Here is a 15,930-nt window from a genome sequence, read left to right on the forward strand (position 1 = left end):
AGTGAACCGCCCTACATGGTTATTTTCACCGCAGGGATGTATGGTGCAAATGCCACTGTTGTCAGAGCGACACCCCCAATGTTACATGCTCATTTTAATACCTCAGGAAAAATGTGAACCGTGTCCCTCGCAGACTGTAAGAGATGCAGCAACCGTTTTAATGTGGGAAAATGGCCTATGGAGTGTTAAATAACAGCTTGGGCTCGTGTCTTTGTTTCTAAGCGATTTGTGATACAAGTGATTGCTGTAGCTGTCAAAGGGCAGTCTCTCTTTTGAACTCAACTTTAGCTGTTTCGTCCTGCTGATCCCCCCCACTCTGCCCTGTTCCCCCATCCCACCTTGTGTTTTTCCTTGGATGCCCATGGTTTTGCTGCCTCCTTGAGTATGTCATTTGGATCGGAGATCTCATTGGCTGGGAAAATGCATATTATATAACATTCCTTGGGTATGAAGCACCTTTCAAGTGGTGCTGATTTGGCCCTACAAACTGCTACACATCTGGTTCTCTGTTAGAATAGTTATATAAGAAAACAAATTATCCCTGTGTCTAGATTACAAGAGACCAATGGGTATGCTGAGTGGAAAATGCTATGCTGTAGCACATGATGATCCATGTTTCCCTCAGATATGGTGCTAGAATTAAATTCTTAAGAGAGCTAACTGTTTTATGACCAATTTTCAGTTCTTGAAGAAATAGCAAAGGTGGAGCATGGAAGAGGCTTGATATTTTAGAATACTGAGTTATAAGAACTTGGTACACCAGCCAAAAGTTGCCTTCCAAACTGAATATACCATTGGGGCAGCTAAATATGCAGTCCAAATTTTCCTGCTGTGAATGTATAAGAGCTAGACCAGTTTCACTGAAATACATTTTATACTTTGTGCCAGACTCTAAATTTCTGAAATCCAAAAGCTGGGTAAAACCTCCTGAGCTTATAGAGAAGGGGTGTGCACATGTGCATCATGCACAACTCCATTTAAAAAAATAAAAATAAAGTTTACTTATTCTGTCCTAAAATTGCTTCTGCTTTTTTATTACTTTAAAATCCCTAGTGGGTTGCTCAGTGCAGCTCTGGAGATGGGTCATGTGATGCTGATTGGAGTGGTATCTGCATTCTTATTAGATTTGCTAACTGATCCAGTTTGGGTTTTATGGCCTGCATGGATGGATCTGTAGCTCTGATTTCTCTGACAAGCAGGACTATAAATTGGGGCTTTCCAAACCTGTCCTGGTGTCCCCAGAGCTAATCTGCTTTTCAGGGTAAGCACAATAAATATGCATGAGAAATGTTCACACATTGGAGGCTCAGTATGTACCAGTTTCTCATGCATATCCATTGTGAATATCCTGAAACACCCTACTGGCTGAGAGTCTACCTGGAAAGGCTCAGGAAGCCTGGTGCTAGGAGGCTGATGACTTACTATTGCAGCATCATGGACCACTTCCAGCATTTAGTACATGCCCTTGAGTAAGTCATAGAGGGTCATTTTTTAACTGTAGGGTAGGACTAAAGTCTGCCTGCACTTTGAACACTAACTTTTTTGCCAAAAGTTTCAAAGCAAACTAATATATGTAAGATATGCCATACTGGGTCAGACCAAGGGTCCATCAAGCCCAGTATCCTATTTCCAACAGTGGCCAATCCAAGTCACAAGTGCAAGTTTGCTTTGAAAATACTCAGATTACTGTCCTGGTGTACACGCAAAATAACATGCAACAATTTGCAGCACCTCTTCGCAGGGTTTCACTTTCCTGGATACTCAAGTCCCAGGAATGCCTCTCCCCAGTGTGTGTAAAAGCATGTATGAAACATAAGTTTCATACATGCTTTGCCTTATTTCACCTCTTTTGTTTAATTTAATTTAGTTACGCTGCAGTTATACCCTTGTTAAATGTAAACCGATCCGATATGGTTATTACTATGAAGGTCGGTATAAATAAGTGTACATACACTGAGCACCAGCTGCTTTTATAGCCACTGTTTTATACATGTAAATGGTGCTGAAAATTCAGCACTTAAATTTCCCTGCCTACTTGCTTAGAGGGTAAGCGCAGTGAGGCTTGGAGCCTTATAACTACAGCATGCAGTTTACCTCACATGATGCAGCATACACCAACTGTACCCTTGTAATAAGCACCGCTAGTTATGTTCCACACTGTCATTAGAAACATCGGACATTCAAAGTGGGCATGGTAACAGGGCCAGTGCTTCCATTAGGTAAACTAGGTGGTCATCCAGGGCACCAAAATTTCAGAGGCGGTAAAAAAAAATCATGGTAGTGCAAGGCATAAAAGGGTAGTGTGCCAGATCTAATACTGCTTAAAAAAAAAAAAAAAAAAAAAAAAAAAAAGCACTGTGCTGGGAAGAGTGCAGTGGCGGAGCATCCATTCCTAGGTAAGTTGGAGACTGGGTGCATGATCAAAGGTTCATATAGGATGCCAAATCATGCCTCACCTCACGGTGCAAGACTGTGAGGTGTGGTGCGCCTAGAGTCAAGGCTAGATTGTAGTGCAGAAAAGCAGCCACTGCTAGGGGTCAAAATCAGGTTTATTTTGTTTATGCTAGGTGAAGTAGATGGTGAACCACACATTCTACCTATCAGCAGGAGATAGCCCCTTTATATCTTGACTGAGTCAGACTCTCCAGTTAAAAAAAAAAAAAAAAAATTCTTTATAGTAGGTGGTTGATTAACCTATTTTTTGGCTGGAAAGGAGGCTGAGGCAAGTAGCCATTTGGCAGGCCAGCAAATAAAATATTTACCATTCCGAAATGGAGCAGAGGCATTGTGGGATGGTATAGAGGGTGAAAATGAACATGTAAGGAAGCATTTCAGGCCTGCTTTCTATATGCAGACCTCACTACATTTAAAAAAAAAAAAAAAAAATAATTGAACATGAAATCAGTTTATTGAATCAAGATAAAATAGCCTGACATACTTATGTTTCTTATACATATCAAGTAAGTCAGAAATATATAGAAACCAGTAAAGATTTCATTTTCTCCTCTCTGCTCCCAAAATGTCCCCCTCCCCTTCTACAAGAGCACACAGAATGGGGGAACAAAGCCCAATGACCCCTTGCTCATATCTCTACTGGTCAATACTAGCCAGACAGATATTTACCTATAGATGAGTCATTTATTTAGTGCTTTTTTTTTATACCTGCATTCATGATACAATCATATGTCGGTTTACAAGGAACCGGGGTAAAATAACCTTAAACCTTAACAAAGCAAAAAGAGGCAAAAGTTACAATGTCCATTCCCTTTTCAGCAACCTTTCCTCCCATCCCTATATTCCATTAATTACACTGTCATGTCAGTAAAGGCCATTAAACAAGGGGCAGCCAGAAGTGGCCTAATAGCTATATCGAATACACATACCAATAAATGCATGTGATACATCAACTAAACTCATCCCCAGCCCAATTAGGGATATTTAAGCACTATTCTCTTCACCCTCAGAGTTAATGATTGTTTTCTAGCATGTAGCCAGATGGACTCAGGACCAATGGGTTGTGCTCCCCTGCCAACAGATGGAGACCGAGTCAGATTTCAAAGCTAACGTCACCCTAGATACACCTCTGCAATTCCTTCAGTATTTCTCCAGCAGATGGTGGATGTACCTCTCCCTATGGGGAGTGGGGACTGCTGTACTATTTGGAAGGAGAAATTCTACATTTAAATTGGAGAAAAAAAATTGAGCCCTGCTCTCCTGTGGTGATGCCTAAAGGTCTTGCCCCCAGCTGAGAATTCCCGAGGCGATTTCTGAGATCCCTCAGAGGTGTGCCTTGGTCTGGTAGCCGGTTCCTAGCGCGGACTTTGCTGCTTAAGCAGCTGAAAGGCAGCGGGTGCAGGAAGCCAAGCGCGGCAGTGATGGCCTAAGCCCTCTTTCCCCTCTGCCGGAGACTCTCAGTGCTCAGCTGGTAAGTTTAAAAAAAAAAAAAAAAAAAAGATTTACCTCCTGATTCAGAGACATTTGGAGAGATTTTGGTAAAACCTCATCCGGTCTCCTTGCTTGGCGCACCATACCATCATCGTTCCGATCCCATTAGGGTAAGGGTAAGAGGATGTGGGCTTCCGAGCAGGTTGTATGGGCCCCCTGGTGGGCTTGATCAACACACTGTATGGTAGGCCACGGTGGTGCCATCTTGCACATGTCTTTGTGCCTGTTGTATTGCAGTGATCCCCCAACCCTGTCCTGGGGGGTCCACCAGCCAGTCGGATTTTCAGGATATCCACAATGAATATGCATGAGAGAAAATTTGCATGTTATGGAGGCAGTGCATGCAAATTTTCTCTTATGCATATTCATTGTGGATATCTTGAAAACCCGACTGGCTGGTGGGCCCCCAGGACAGGGTTGGGGACCACTGTTGTATTGCTCTCCATAGAACACCAGTACAGGCAGTGTGTCGGCTCTGCGCATGTGCTGTGTGCATAATGTCACGTGTACATATGCGCACAGCCTACGAAGCGCAGAATACAGATAAAGCCAGGCACACGGGCTGTGCATGTGCTTTGCTGCATCCCGCCTAGGCGCCCAAAATATGTATGCACAAAAATTTAAGCTCAAGTCAACAGAGCACTCAGCGCCGCCAATGGCTCCGGCAGCCAAGAAACATAAATGCCTTTCTCTCTGTGCTGCTTGTCATATTAGGGCTTCACAGTCTGCCCTAGATTCCAACTTATGTCAGCACTGTGAGGAAGCCCAGGGAGAGTTGGTCTCCCTGACTTTGCTAAGCCTGGCTCCTCCCATTCAGAGGATGGGTTAGCCACAGCCTTAACTGGAAGTACCCTGGTTCTGACTACCCCTGGGACTAGGTCATCCATGGGAGAAGGAAAGTCAGTGGCATCTACCTCAGTGCCTCCTGGGCTAAGCATGGACCTGGCTGCCTTCTCTTGGGTGGAATTTTTCCAGGGCCTTCAAGCCTTCGTACAGGTGCAGTCTGCTATCTCACGTCCCTGCCAGACAGAGCTCAGCCAGTAAGCCCTCCCTCTCCCAGTCCTATTGGCAGACCTTGAGGCATTCCTTGCCTCACCAAGGGTATCCCTGGCAGGGACACAGATGGCACGGATGAAGAGGAGGAAATTCCCCCTGGTTTAGAACCATATCGGACCATGTTACGGTTTTTCCATAGTGACAAATTGCCGGCCCTGGTTTCCCAGACCGTGAAGATGCTGGGAGTTCCTGGGGTGGACTCTATAATGGAACCAAAGAAGAATCCCATTCTGATTTCCCTATGGAAAGCCTCTTGCTACTTTCCAGTACCGGAAGCCATCCATGAGTTGATTGACCTGTAATGGGATTCCCCAGAAGCAAGTTTTAAAGGGGGACGAACGTTAGAAGCTCTATACCCACAGGATCTGGCAGTGAGAGAGCATTTGTGTTTCCCTAAAGTGGATGCGCTGGTCTGTGCCATCTCTAAGGGAACAACTATCCCAGTGGAGGGAGGAGCAGCCTTAATTAAAGGATGCGCACAATAGATGGATGGAGTCCATCTTTAAACAGGCCTTTGACGCAGTAGCAATGACTTTACAGATTGCTTCTTGTTGTGCCCTGGTAGCTTGTTTGTACCTACTCCTCGCTCAGGAGGTGGATGACTCAGGGGTGAATTCCAGGGCGGTTATGGAACCTGCCACTGCCTTTTTAGATGACGCAAGCTCAGATCTAGTCCGTACTTCGGCCAGAGGAGTGGCCTCAGTGGTGGCGGCCAGAAAACAGCTATGGCTGCAGAATTGGTCAGCAGACGCAACTTCCAAGGCAAATCTTACAAAGATGCCCTTTAAAGGATCACTCCTTTTTGGAAGTGAATTGGAAAAGCTGGCTAGTAAATGGGGTGAATCTCCAGTTCCCCAGCTACCAGAAGATAAGAGAAAGTAATTACAGTGCCCCTTGCCTATAAAGGGTCGATCCAGGGGCTCCCAATGCTTTCACTCCTACAGAAACTAGAGATTTCAGAGGTCTCGGCCCTTTGGGTGGTCTCTGTCCTTTCATAGTCTACAGCCCAAGAAAGGGGCAGGCTCGGGTTCAGGTTTGTCTCGAACTGCCCAATACAATTTTTCTCACCCACCCTTGGATCAAGGAGACAGGGGGTCGACTGTCCCTCTTCTACCAGCAGTGGGTCGAGATCACTTTGAACAAATGGGTACTGGAGGTCATACGAGAAGGATAGGCGTTGGAATTTCACAGCACTCCTCGGGACATATTCATGATGTCTCCTTGCCACTCCCAGCACAAGAAGTAGGCAGTGGAGACTATTCTTTTAAGGCTCCTCAAAATGAGGGTTATAATCCCAGTACCTGTGCCCCAGGAAAATACAGGGTGTTATTCCATCTATTTAATTGTACCCAGGAAGGAAGTTTCCTTTCGCCCCATCCTGGACCTCAAGAGTTTCAACCGACATCTACGAGTGAATCATTTCCCCATGGAAACTCTATGCTCCGTGATAATTGGGAGAGTTCTTAACCTCCCTGGACCTATCCAAGGCCTACCTACATATTCCAATCCGACAAGAACACAGTTTCCTAAGCTTTGCGGTACTGGGTTGCCATTATCAGTTTCAGGCACTGCCCTTTGGCCTAGCCACTGCCCCCTGAACATTTTCCAAGATTATGGTGGTCGTAGCAGCAACATTAAGAAAAGAGGGAATCCTGGTGCACCCGTACTTGGATGACTGGTTGATCTGGGCCAAGTCCGTGGAAGAGAGTCTCTGGGTGACCAACAGGGTGACCTCCTTGCTTCAGGAACTTGGTTGGGTCATAAACATGGACAAAAGCAGTCTCAAGCCCTCCCAGTCCTTGGAATATCTGGGAGTCCGGTTCCAAACCAAGCAGGGTAAGGTCTTCCTTCTGGCCACACGGATAAGAAAGTTGATTTTCCAAGTGCGTCAGTTGATGAGCATGATACGCCTGACTGTGTGGTGCTATCTCCAAGTTCTCGGTTTGATGGCAGCAACCCTGGAGGTAGTGCCAAGGGCTAGGGCACACATGCGACCACTTCAACGGTCACTACTGTCACACTGGAAAGCGCAGTCTCAAAACTATTTGATTCGCCTCCATTTTTTGAGGGGAGTATGCTCTCGGCTTCAGTGGTGGCTGCAGAAAGCTCATCTGAGCAGGGATGTACCCCTGTTCTCTATGAACTGGCTGGTCCTCACAACAGACGCAAGCCTCTGGGGCTGGGGAGCTCACTGTCAGGAACTGACAGTCCAGGGACATTGGACTGAGGAAGAGGCCCTCTGGAACTCCAACCACCTGGAAGCCTAGGCGGTCAGATTGAAGCCACAGACTTCAGGGTCAAGCGGTCCGCATAATGTCGGACAACACAATGACGGTAGCCTACATCAACCACAGGGTAGAACCAAGAGCCAGCAAGTGTCACAGGGGATAGATCTCATGATGGAATGGGTGGAAATGCATCTACAGATGATCTCAGTCTCCCACAGTGCAGGAAAAGACAACATCAGAGCAGACTTTCTAAGTAGGAAGAGTCTGGATCCAGAAGAGTGGGCGTTGTCGGCCAAAGTAGTGGGCGTTTTAGCTGATAGTAGATCACTGGGGTCTCCCGTCCATCGACCTGCTGGCCACATCTCACAATGTGAAGGTTCCCTGATTCTTCAGTCACAGAACAGATCAGTGGTCCCTGGGGATCGATGTTCTTGTTCAGACATGGCCAGAAAAAGTTATTATACACCTTCTTTCTGTGGTCCCTGCTGGGCAGGGTCATTCACAGAATTGAGCACCATAGTGCTCCATATTGGCCTAGGCGTCTGTGGTATGCAGAGACTCATAGTGGAGACCCCCCTGTGCCTCCCACCTTGCCAAAAGAAAGGATTGCCAAAGAGGTAAACCTCTTTGGCAATCCTTTCTTCCACCTGACTTTTTGCTTTCTTGATTTCTTTCTTCATCTTGAGCTGCCAGGGATGACACTGATAATGGAAGTGGCAGTGGTAGTCGTCCGTAGACCACTTCAAATGGTGTTGATCCAGTGGATGTTGCTGGATGAGAATTGATGGCGAATTCAGTCCAGGGCAACAGTTCACTCCAATCATTCTGGCGAGTGTTCACGTAGGCACGAATGAACTGCTTGAGTATCCTGTTCATTCTCTCTGTTTGCCCGTTAGATTGTGGATGGTATGCTGAGGTGAAGTCGAGAGAAATATCAAACTTCTTGCATAGTGCCTTCCAGAACATAGCTGTGAATTGGGCTCTTCCATCGAAGACTATGTGCTTAGGCATGCTGTGGAGACAGAAGATGTGCGTGATGAAGAGCTTAGCGAGCTCCATGGTGGTGGGTAAGCCAGGGAAAGCCACAAAGTGAGCCATCTTTGAGAACCGATCTACAGTTACTCAAATCATGTTGTTTCCTCCTGAAAGTGGTAAGTCTACCACAAAGTCTGTAGCAATGTGTGTCCATGGTTCATCTGATACTGGCAAGGGTTGGAGTAGGCCCCAAGGGCGATCAGGTGGTGTCTTCCGTCTGGCACAATTTGCGCAGAAAGCAACGTAGGCGAATGTGTCCTCCTTCATGGTGGGCCACCAATAAAAGTTTTGTAGCTTAGACAGAGTTCTGTGTTGGCCAGGGTGTCCTGCCAGTTTAGAGTCATGAGCCCATGCTAACAACTTCCTTCTGAGGTTCTTGGGTACGATAGTTTTTCCTGCAGGTACTGAGTGAGTAGCTGCCAAAATAACCCTTTCTGGGTCAATGATATGTTGCGGTTCCTCTGGAATGTCCTCTGAGAGGAATGAGCAAGATAGGGCATCTGCTCTGAAATTCTTATCTCCAGAGCGGTATTTTAGCACAAAGTTGAATCTGTTGAAAAACAGAGACCATCTCACTTGTCCATGATTTAGGCACTGTGCGTGGCGGAAGTGTTATTGTTTGTAAGGTTTTGGGTGGACCCTTGGACACTGTGGCTGCTGACCACGCCCACGGGGGGAAGTCCCATGAGGGGCCACAGGTCAGGCTCAGCTTAGGACACACAACACAGATAGATCTTTTATTAACAGTATTGAGGAGCCACCAGAGATGGCAGTAGTGAGCAGAGATGAAGCCCGGCTGGGCTTGTAGTCCCTCAGGGCACTGGAACAGCGATCCCTCAATGGCTGTGCTGTAGTGAAGAGAAACTGAGATAGTGAGTACAATGAAGTATATGCAGGGTTCTGCATATACTTGTGCTCCTACCATGTGACAGGGGCCAATCAATGGCACCGGTAGCCCCTGTGACATAGTAAGGGCAAAGGCTATCGGCGCCATTTTGAATACTGGCAGCTGACGGCGCGAGTGCAGGAGATCGCTCCAGGACCCCCGCTGGACCACCAGGGACTTTTGGCAAGGAGACTTGCCAAAAGTCCCTGGTCACATGGTAGGAGCACAAGATGGTGACGGCTGTCCATTGCTCCTACCATGTGACAGGGGCCGACCAATGGCACCGGTAGCCCCTGTGACATTTTAAGGGCAAAGGGCACTGGCGCTATTTTGATTCGAGGTAGGCCCGACGGCCCGACAGGGAGACATTGCTCGCGGGACCCCGCTGGACCACCAGGGATTTTAGTAAGTCTTGGGGAGGGATCGGGATGGTGGGGGGGTTTGTAATAAAGTAAAATTGAAGGGTTGGGGTGGTTTTTTTCCAATTCTTTTTTTTTTCCTGATTCATTTTCCGACTCATTTTTCCCAATCTGTGCCGCCAAAAAATGATCCGCGGGAAAACAAAATTTTTCAACGAAGCGCCCAAACTAAAATCTGACCCGACACGGAAAAACTAAGCTCATCTCTAGTACTCACTAGGTGTTTGCTGTAGGTATGCGATTCCACCAGGATGAAGAAGATAGTGTAGGCACCGAGGCAGGGAGAACAGGCCCTCGAGGAGCGAGTACCTGTTCCCTGTAAGGCACCTGAAATAAAGCAGAGGGTCCCCGAGGAGCGGTACCCAGGTTAGCAGTTATCCCGAAGGGCAGAGAGAGAGCTTCCAGCGACAGCACAGAAGCGGCAGAGTAGCGTAGATGAACGGATTCGAGTCCTTGCTAACTCAACGAGCTAGCAAATTAGAATAGGTTATATACCTGGATGGCGTGACATCAGCAAAGGGGAATGCCCCCGAGGTTCGCGCCAAGGTTGGAATAAAGATGTGGGTGGCGCGCGCGCGCGGACCCTAGTAGGTACCTGGGAGGAGCATGGTGGGAGGCTGCTCTATAGCCGTTCCGGGGACACTGGAGAGGTCGGCTTGTAGACATAGCGGTAACCATCTTTCCTAGGGAAGTGGGAGGAGCCGTGAACAAGGTGAGGCAAACGGGGCGAAGTTGTCTAGCACCGATGGTCGCAACACTTTGAGCATCTATATCAAGCTCAGCAACTAAATGCTTCGCTCGCTTTGACTCTGAACTACAGTATCGTCCAGTGCTCAAAAATCAATGGGCAAACACACTCAATGGCTCCTTCCAGACTAAGGATATTCCAGAACCTCCTAAACACATCATCAATCCTGCCAAGATATTTCTGGCCACTGCAGTATCCATCCCTCCAGGGAAGACGGTCGTACCTTCCAGATTGCATGAGAAAGTTTGAAATGTACCCTGACTCCCGTATCACGGGACACCCTGGACAGACACGAACCCTGGCATTGCTTTAACGACACTACTGGTGGCCCTAGATGAAGCAAGATGTCAAGGCCTACATTGACTCGTTCCCCACTTTCACACAGCAAAAAGCACTGCATGGCCGACCCTGCAGGTTATTACAGCCATTGCCAGCCCCCAGGGACCCCTGGAGCCACTTGACAATGGACTTTTTCGTGAATCGCCCCATCTCTAATGGTGCCACCATAATATGAGTGGTGATTGATTGGTTTTTGAAGATGGCACACTTCTTCCCATTACCAGGTCTTCCATCCGTGCCAGAGTTAGCATGTCTCTTCACCCTCCACATCTTTTGCCTACCTTGGCATATACTTATTTATTAATTGTGCACTGTTGATTGTTCATTGTTATATGTACACCATGTATATGGTAATTCTAATGCTGGTTATCTGTAAACCGAAGCGATATGTACGAGTACATGATCTTCGGTATATAAAAGTCTTTAAATAAATAAATAAATAATACTATCAGATAGAAGAGTTCAGTTCACCGTTCAGTTCTTTGCAAAAGGTTCGGTATCGCCTTGACTACACCACAGCCTATCACCCCTAAGGTAATGGACAAGCGGAGTACATCAGTCGTATTCTCAAAACCTTCCTCTGCTCCTACGTCAATGAACGTCAGGATAACAGAGCCACTCTCTTACCTTGGGACAAATTCTCTCATAATATTCACATCAATGCAGCCGCCAGTTTCTCAGCTTTTCAGCTGATTTAGGGAAACAATCTCTGCCTATTTTACCACTGCCTGTGACAGTCCTCCAGCAGCTCAAGGAATTGCATGAACTATGGGAACGGACCAATCAACTGATCGAGAGAGCCATTGCCAGAGCAAAGAAGACAGCAGACATCCATAGAAGACCGGCTCCCCAGTTTAAAGTAGGAAAAATGTTTTGCTGAGTAACCGGCACTGATGCCTATGACTTCTATTCATGCGCCTGGCCCACGTTTTATTGGACCATTCCCTATACTTCAACAACTGGTTCCTGTCACATACCAGTTAAGGTTAACACCCACGTTAAAGGTCCATAATGTGTTTTATGTATCCTAGCTTAAACCACTGGTACTTTCTTGGCCTTCCAGAGTTCCGTCTGAACCTCAGCAAGTCTCTGCCAATGAAGAGGACATATACAAAGTCAGGGAAATCCTAGACTCCTGCCAGAAAGAAAGTCGAATATCTAATATCATGAAAAAGCTATGGGCCAGAAGAAAACACCTGGAAGCCATCAGCCAACATACTGGATATCAATCTCTTGAAGGAATTCCATCAATAGTATCTTGGAAAGCACAGGGCCTCAGGGAGAGGGCCTAAGGGGGGGGGGGGGTACTGTTACGTTTGGTGGTCCACAGGCTATCCCTGTAAACTGTCACACTTACCGCCTCAACTAGGCTGCCCATCACAGGCCAAAGCAGCCTAGTGCCTCCAATGTGACAGGATGCTGCCAGCATCCAGATGTGGCAGGACACCACCAGCACCTCCTGTGGCAGGATGCCACTGGCTCCTCCACCCTTGCTTCTCCTTAGGCGCATGCACCTGACATCACCTTATTTAAAGGACTAGCGGCGGGAAAGCCCTGACGACGCTTAATGATGATATCACATGCTGAGGCCTATAAAAGGCCTTTCTTGGCTCTCCTTCACTGCCTCAGCAACAGGTCCAGCTTCGCTTCGTAGTGCGACTTGTTTCTCAGCATCTTGTCTTCAGTTCCAGTCCAGCTTGTCTTCAGTTCCAGTCCCACTAGTCTTCTTCCACATTGCCCGCTTGTTCTTCTTCTTGCCCACCTGCCCTGCCTATTTGTCCCTCCTCCTTCCTCTCGGACAACTATCTGGTTTGACTTCAGATATGACTGACCGCTGCCTGCCTCTGACCATTGCCTGGACCTCAGATACAATTGACCGCTGCCTGTCTCTGACCAATGCCTGACCTCAGACACGTTTGACCACTGCCTGTCTATGACACAGCTTACTATGGACCTCTCCTGCCATCAGCAGAGATCCCACCTGCTGGCCCCGGCACCCAAAGATTCAACTTGTAGGGAATGAGGGCTGGTATAGATGAAGGTCCTGACAGGTCTCTGCTTTGCCTGGGTCCGCATTCCTGCAGGTACAGCCAATCCTGCCTCAGCCCAAGGGTCTACTACTACAACACATATCAAACACCCAATAATTTAAACTAATAAGAATAACAATATCCCCCTCTCCATATCTATGAACTTTTTATTTCCAGTCAACCTGAGACTGTAGTGAATTATTATTAGTGTAGGGGAGATGGGGGGGGAACACACAAACTTTCTCCTCCCTTATATATACATCCTTACACTCGCAAACCCTTCTCACTTCTAGAGATGTGAATCATGTCCTCGATCGTCTTAATGATCGATTTCGGCTGGGAGGGGGAGGGAATCGTATCGTCGCCGTTTGGGTGTTTAGAGTATCGTGAAAATCGTTAAAATCGTGAACCGGCACACTAAAACCCCCTAAAACCCACCCCCGACCCTTTAAATTAAATCCCCCACCCTCCCGAACCCCCCCCCCCAAATGCCTTAAATTACCTGGGGGTCCAGCAGTGGTTCGTAGCTAAATCGGGGGAAGGGGGAGGGCAGGAAAACCGGCACACTAAAACACCCTAAAACCCACCCCTGACCCTTTAAATTAAATCCCCCACCCTCTCGAACCCCCCCCCCAAATGCCTTAAATTACCTGGGGGTCCAGCGGCGGTCCGGAACGGTCTCCTGCAATTGAATCGTGTTGTCTTCAGCCGGCGCCATTCTGCGCCGCCATTTTGCAAAATGGCGGCGCAAAATGGCGGCGGCCATAGACCAACACGATTTGACTGCAGGAGGTCGTTCCGGACCCCCGCTGGACTTTTGGCAAGTCTTGTGGGGGTCAGGAGGCCCCCCCAAGCTGGCCAAAAGTACCTGGGGGTCCAGCGGGGGTCCGGGAGCGATCTCCTGCCGCGAATCGTTTTCCGTACGGAAAATGGCGCCGGCAGATCGACTGCAGGAGGTCGTTCAGCCGGGGTCGTTCAGCCGGGGTCCGATTTAAAATATATCGGACGATATTTTAAATCGTCAAAAAACGATTCACATCCCTACTCACTTCCCTCTTCCACTTGCACTCTTCTCCTTCCTTCTCATTCACCCCTTTCTCTCCCCTCTTAGTCAGTCACTCACCATTCACCCTCTTCCTTTTCCTGTCATTTATCCCTCACTCCCTTCCCTTTGTGTCACTCATTCCTCCCTCCCATTCACTCCCTTCCCTCCCCTCATTCTTACCCCTTCCCTCTCACTCCCTTCCCTTAGTCAGCTTCCCCGTCACTCCCTTCCCTCTCAGTCACTCTGTCTCCTTCCTCCTCAGGCTCTTCTCTTTCACTCTTCTTCCCCATTCACCCTCTTCCCTTCCATCTCAGTCACACAGTCTCTCCATCCCATCTTAGTTACTTACCACCCTCACTCCCCTTCCCAACCCACCATGTGACTCATCCTTTCTGCCAGCTTCCTGTCATCTTTTTCCTGCCCGGAAACCCACTGGCAGGTCAACCTTGGGCCCACCGCCGTGCAGGGAACCTCGCCAGCATGTTGCTCCATGGTGCTGTGCGGCCTGTTCTTGCCGGCAGCACGTCACAAGCTGCGCCACGGGCTACCTTCTTTATGCTGGCTACGGAGTGGGAACCCTCTTGCTGACGGGGCGTGGGAACAAGTTGCACAAGCTGCACCGTGTGCTGCCTTCTTGATGGAGGGGATGGGAACCACGCCAGTGCATCATTCAGTAGCGCCGCCGACACACCTTCTGACCTTGCTGCCTATGCTCCTGAGTTTAGTCAGGGCTCGACGCTATGCGGGCCTCATATAATATAAATTCTAGAGAGCTTGGCAAGCCGGAATGAAGATGGTGATGGGCCAGACTTGGACTGCAAGCTGTAGTTTGCCCACCACTGCCCTGTTTTATGCCTTCTTTTCTGCTTTGCACCTGATACTTTCTGATTTGTCTGTGAGTTATCCTGATTAACTGCCCTTTTTGTCTAACTTTCAGACTCATCCAGAAATGCTTATGATTTGCCTTCATGAACAACAGCAGGAGGATGCGGAGGTCTGGTGTAGGAGTGTGCAGGACCTGATAGTGTATACCTATGAGAGTGTTATGATAAAGAGGTATGAAAGGGGTGAGGCAAAGGTGGAGCATAGGTGGATAGTGTGTTGAGATTATATGCAGTAGGGTAGTGACTGTCAATGCTGCTTTTCAATAGACAAGTGCTGCATCTATTATGGTACTGTCTCTTTAAAAGTGGCAAGAAACAGCTTCAAAATGGGACCTTTTTTTTTTTTTTCAATTTTTTTCCTGGAACTTTTTTTTTCTCATTTCATTCCTATGGAATCAGATACAGCAAAAGGAAAGAGGGTGGTCCGTGGCAGCCCCTATGATTTTCAATAGGAGGAAAAGAAAAGAAAAACAAACAAACATTTTTCCTTCCAAAGGAAATGATGGGAGCTATGCAGGGTAAAAGCAGGCTGGGCCAGCTGGATATATTTTTGCTCCGAGCTGGAATAAATCTGTTCAGGGGAGATACCTAGTAGATGAATAAAACCCTTATCTCTAGGAGGGTGAATTGTCATTTGTGGATGGAAGCTAAGCCTGGCAATATGGACTATAGCTGGACACTGCCACTTGCTTGCTTCAAATATCTTTATTAGGACCCTTGTGAATAACATTTTGAAAATTTGAAAACACTGAATAGTGGAAGCCTGGCTGAATATCCTCTTTTAAGAAAGTAAATTTCAGAAAAAAATATTTGGCTGCTATTCACCCTCTGGAGGCCAAAACCAACAGGGGTGAATCATGCTTGATAATGTTGATTTAAACAATATTTTTAATCTAAACAGCAACCCAGCTGAATTAACAATCATGGCATTTCTGAAAAGCATGCACCAGCCACCCCTCAGAGCGGCTGCTCCTGCAGCATAACTTCGGTGACTGAACTACACTATTACTTAAGATTTCTTGACCATGAAAACCAGAACCAGACAAATGGCTTGTCTTAGTAGGAGGCACAAGGAGATAAAGGGACTAGCCCAAGGTCACAAAGAGAATCAGTGGAGTGGCCTGAACTCGTGTTCCCAGAACTTCTGACTCATAATCCATCATGCTTGCTTCTGGAAGAGAGTAAACCAGAATAAGAGAAGAAACAAGGATTCTAGTTCCAAATTTCATCTGGGTAAACTGAGGCTATAAACGGACTTTCCTAAGGTGGCAGTGGGGTGAGCAGTTTTAATATAATTACCCAGAGTTCCGTAATC

The 15,930-nt window shown here is 47.4% G+C and overlaps 1 long non-coding RNA gene across 2 annotated transcripts in view; it reads right to left on the reverse strand.

Moving 5' to 3' along the window:
* The window catches only part of LOC115087626, a 144,812-nt gene that overhangs the window by 102,627 nt on the left and 26,255 nt on the right, over positions 1-15,930 (reverse strand). The window lies entirely within an intron of this gene.

This window comes from Rhinatrema bivittatum, chromosome 3 (assembly GCF_901001135.1).
Source record: "Rhinatrema bivittatum chromosome 3, aRhiBiv1.1, whole genome shotgun sequence".
NCBI lineage: Eukaryota > Metazoa > Chordata > Amphibia > Gymnophiona > Rhinatrematidae > Rhinatrema > Rhinatrema bivittatum.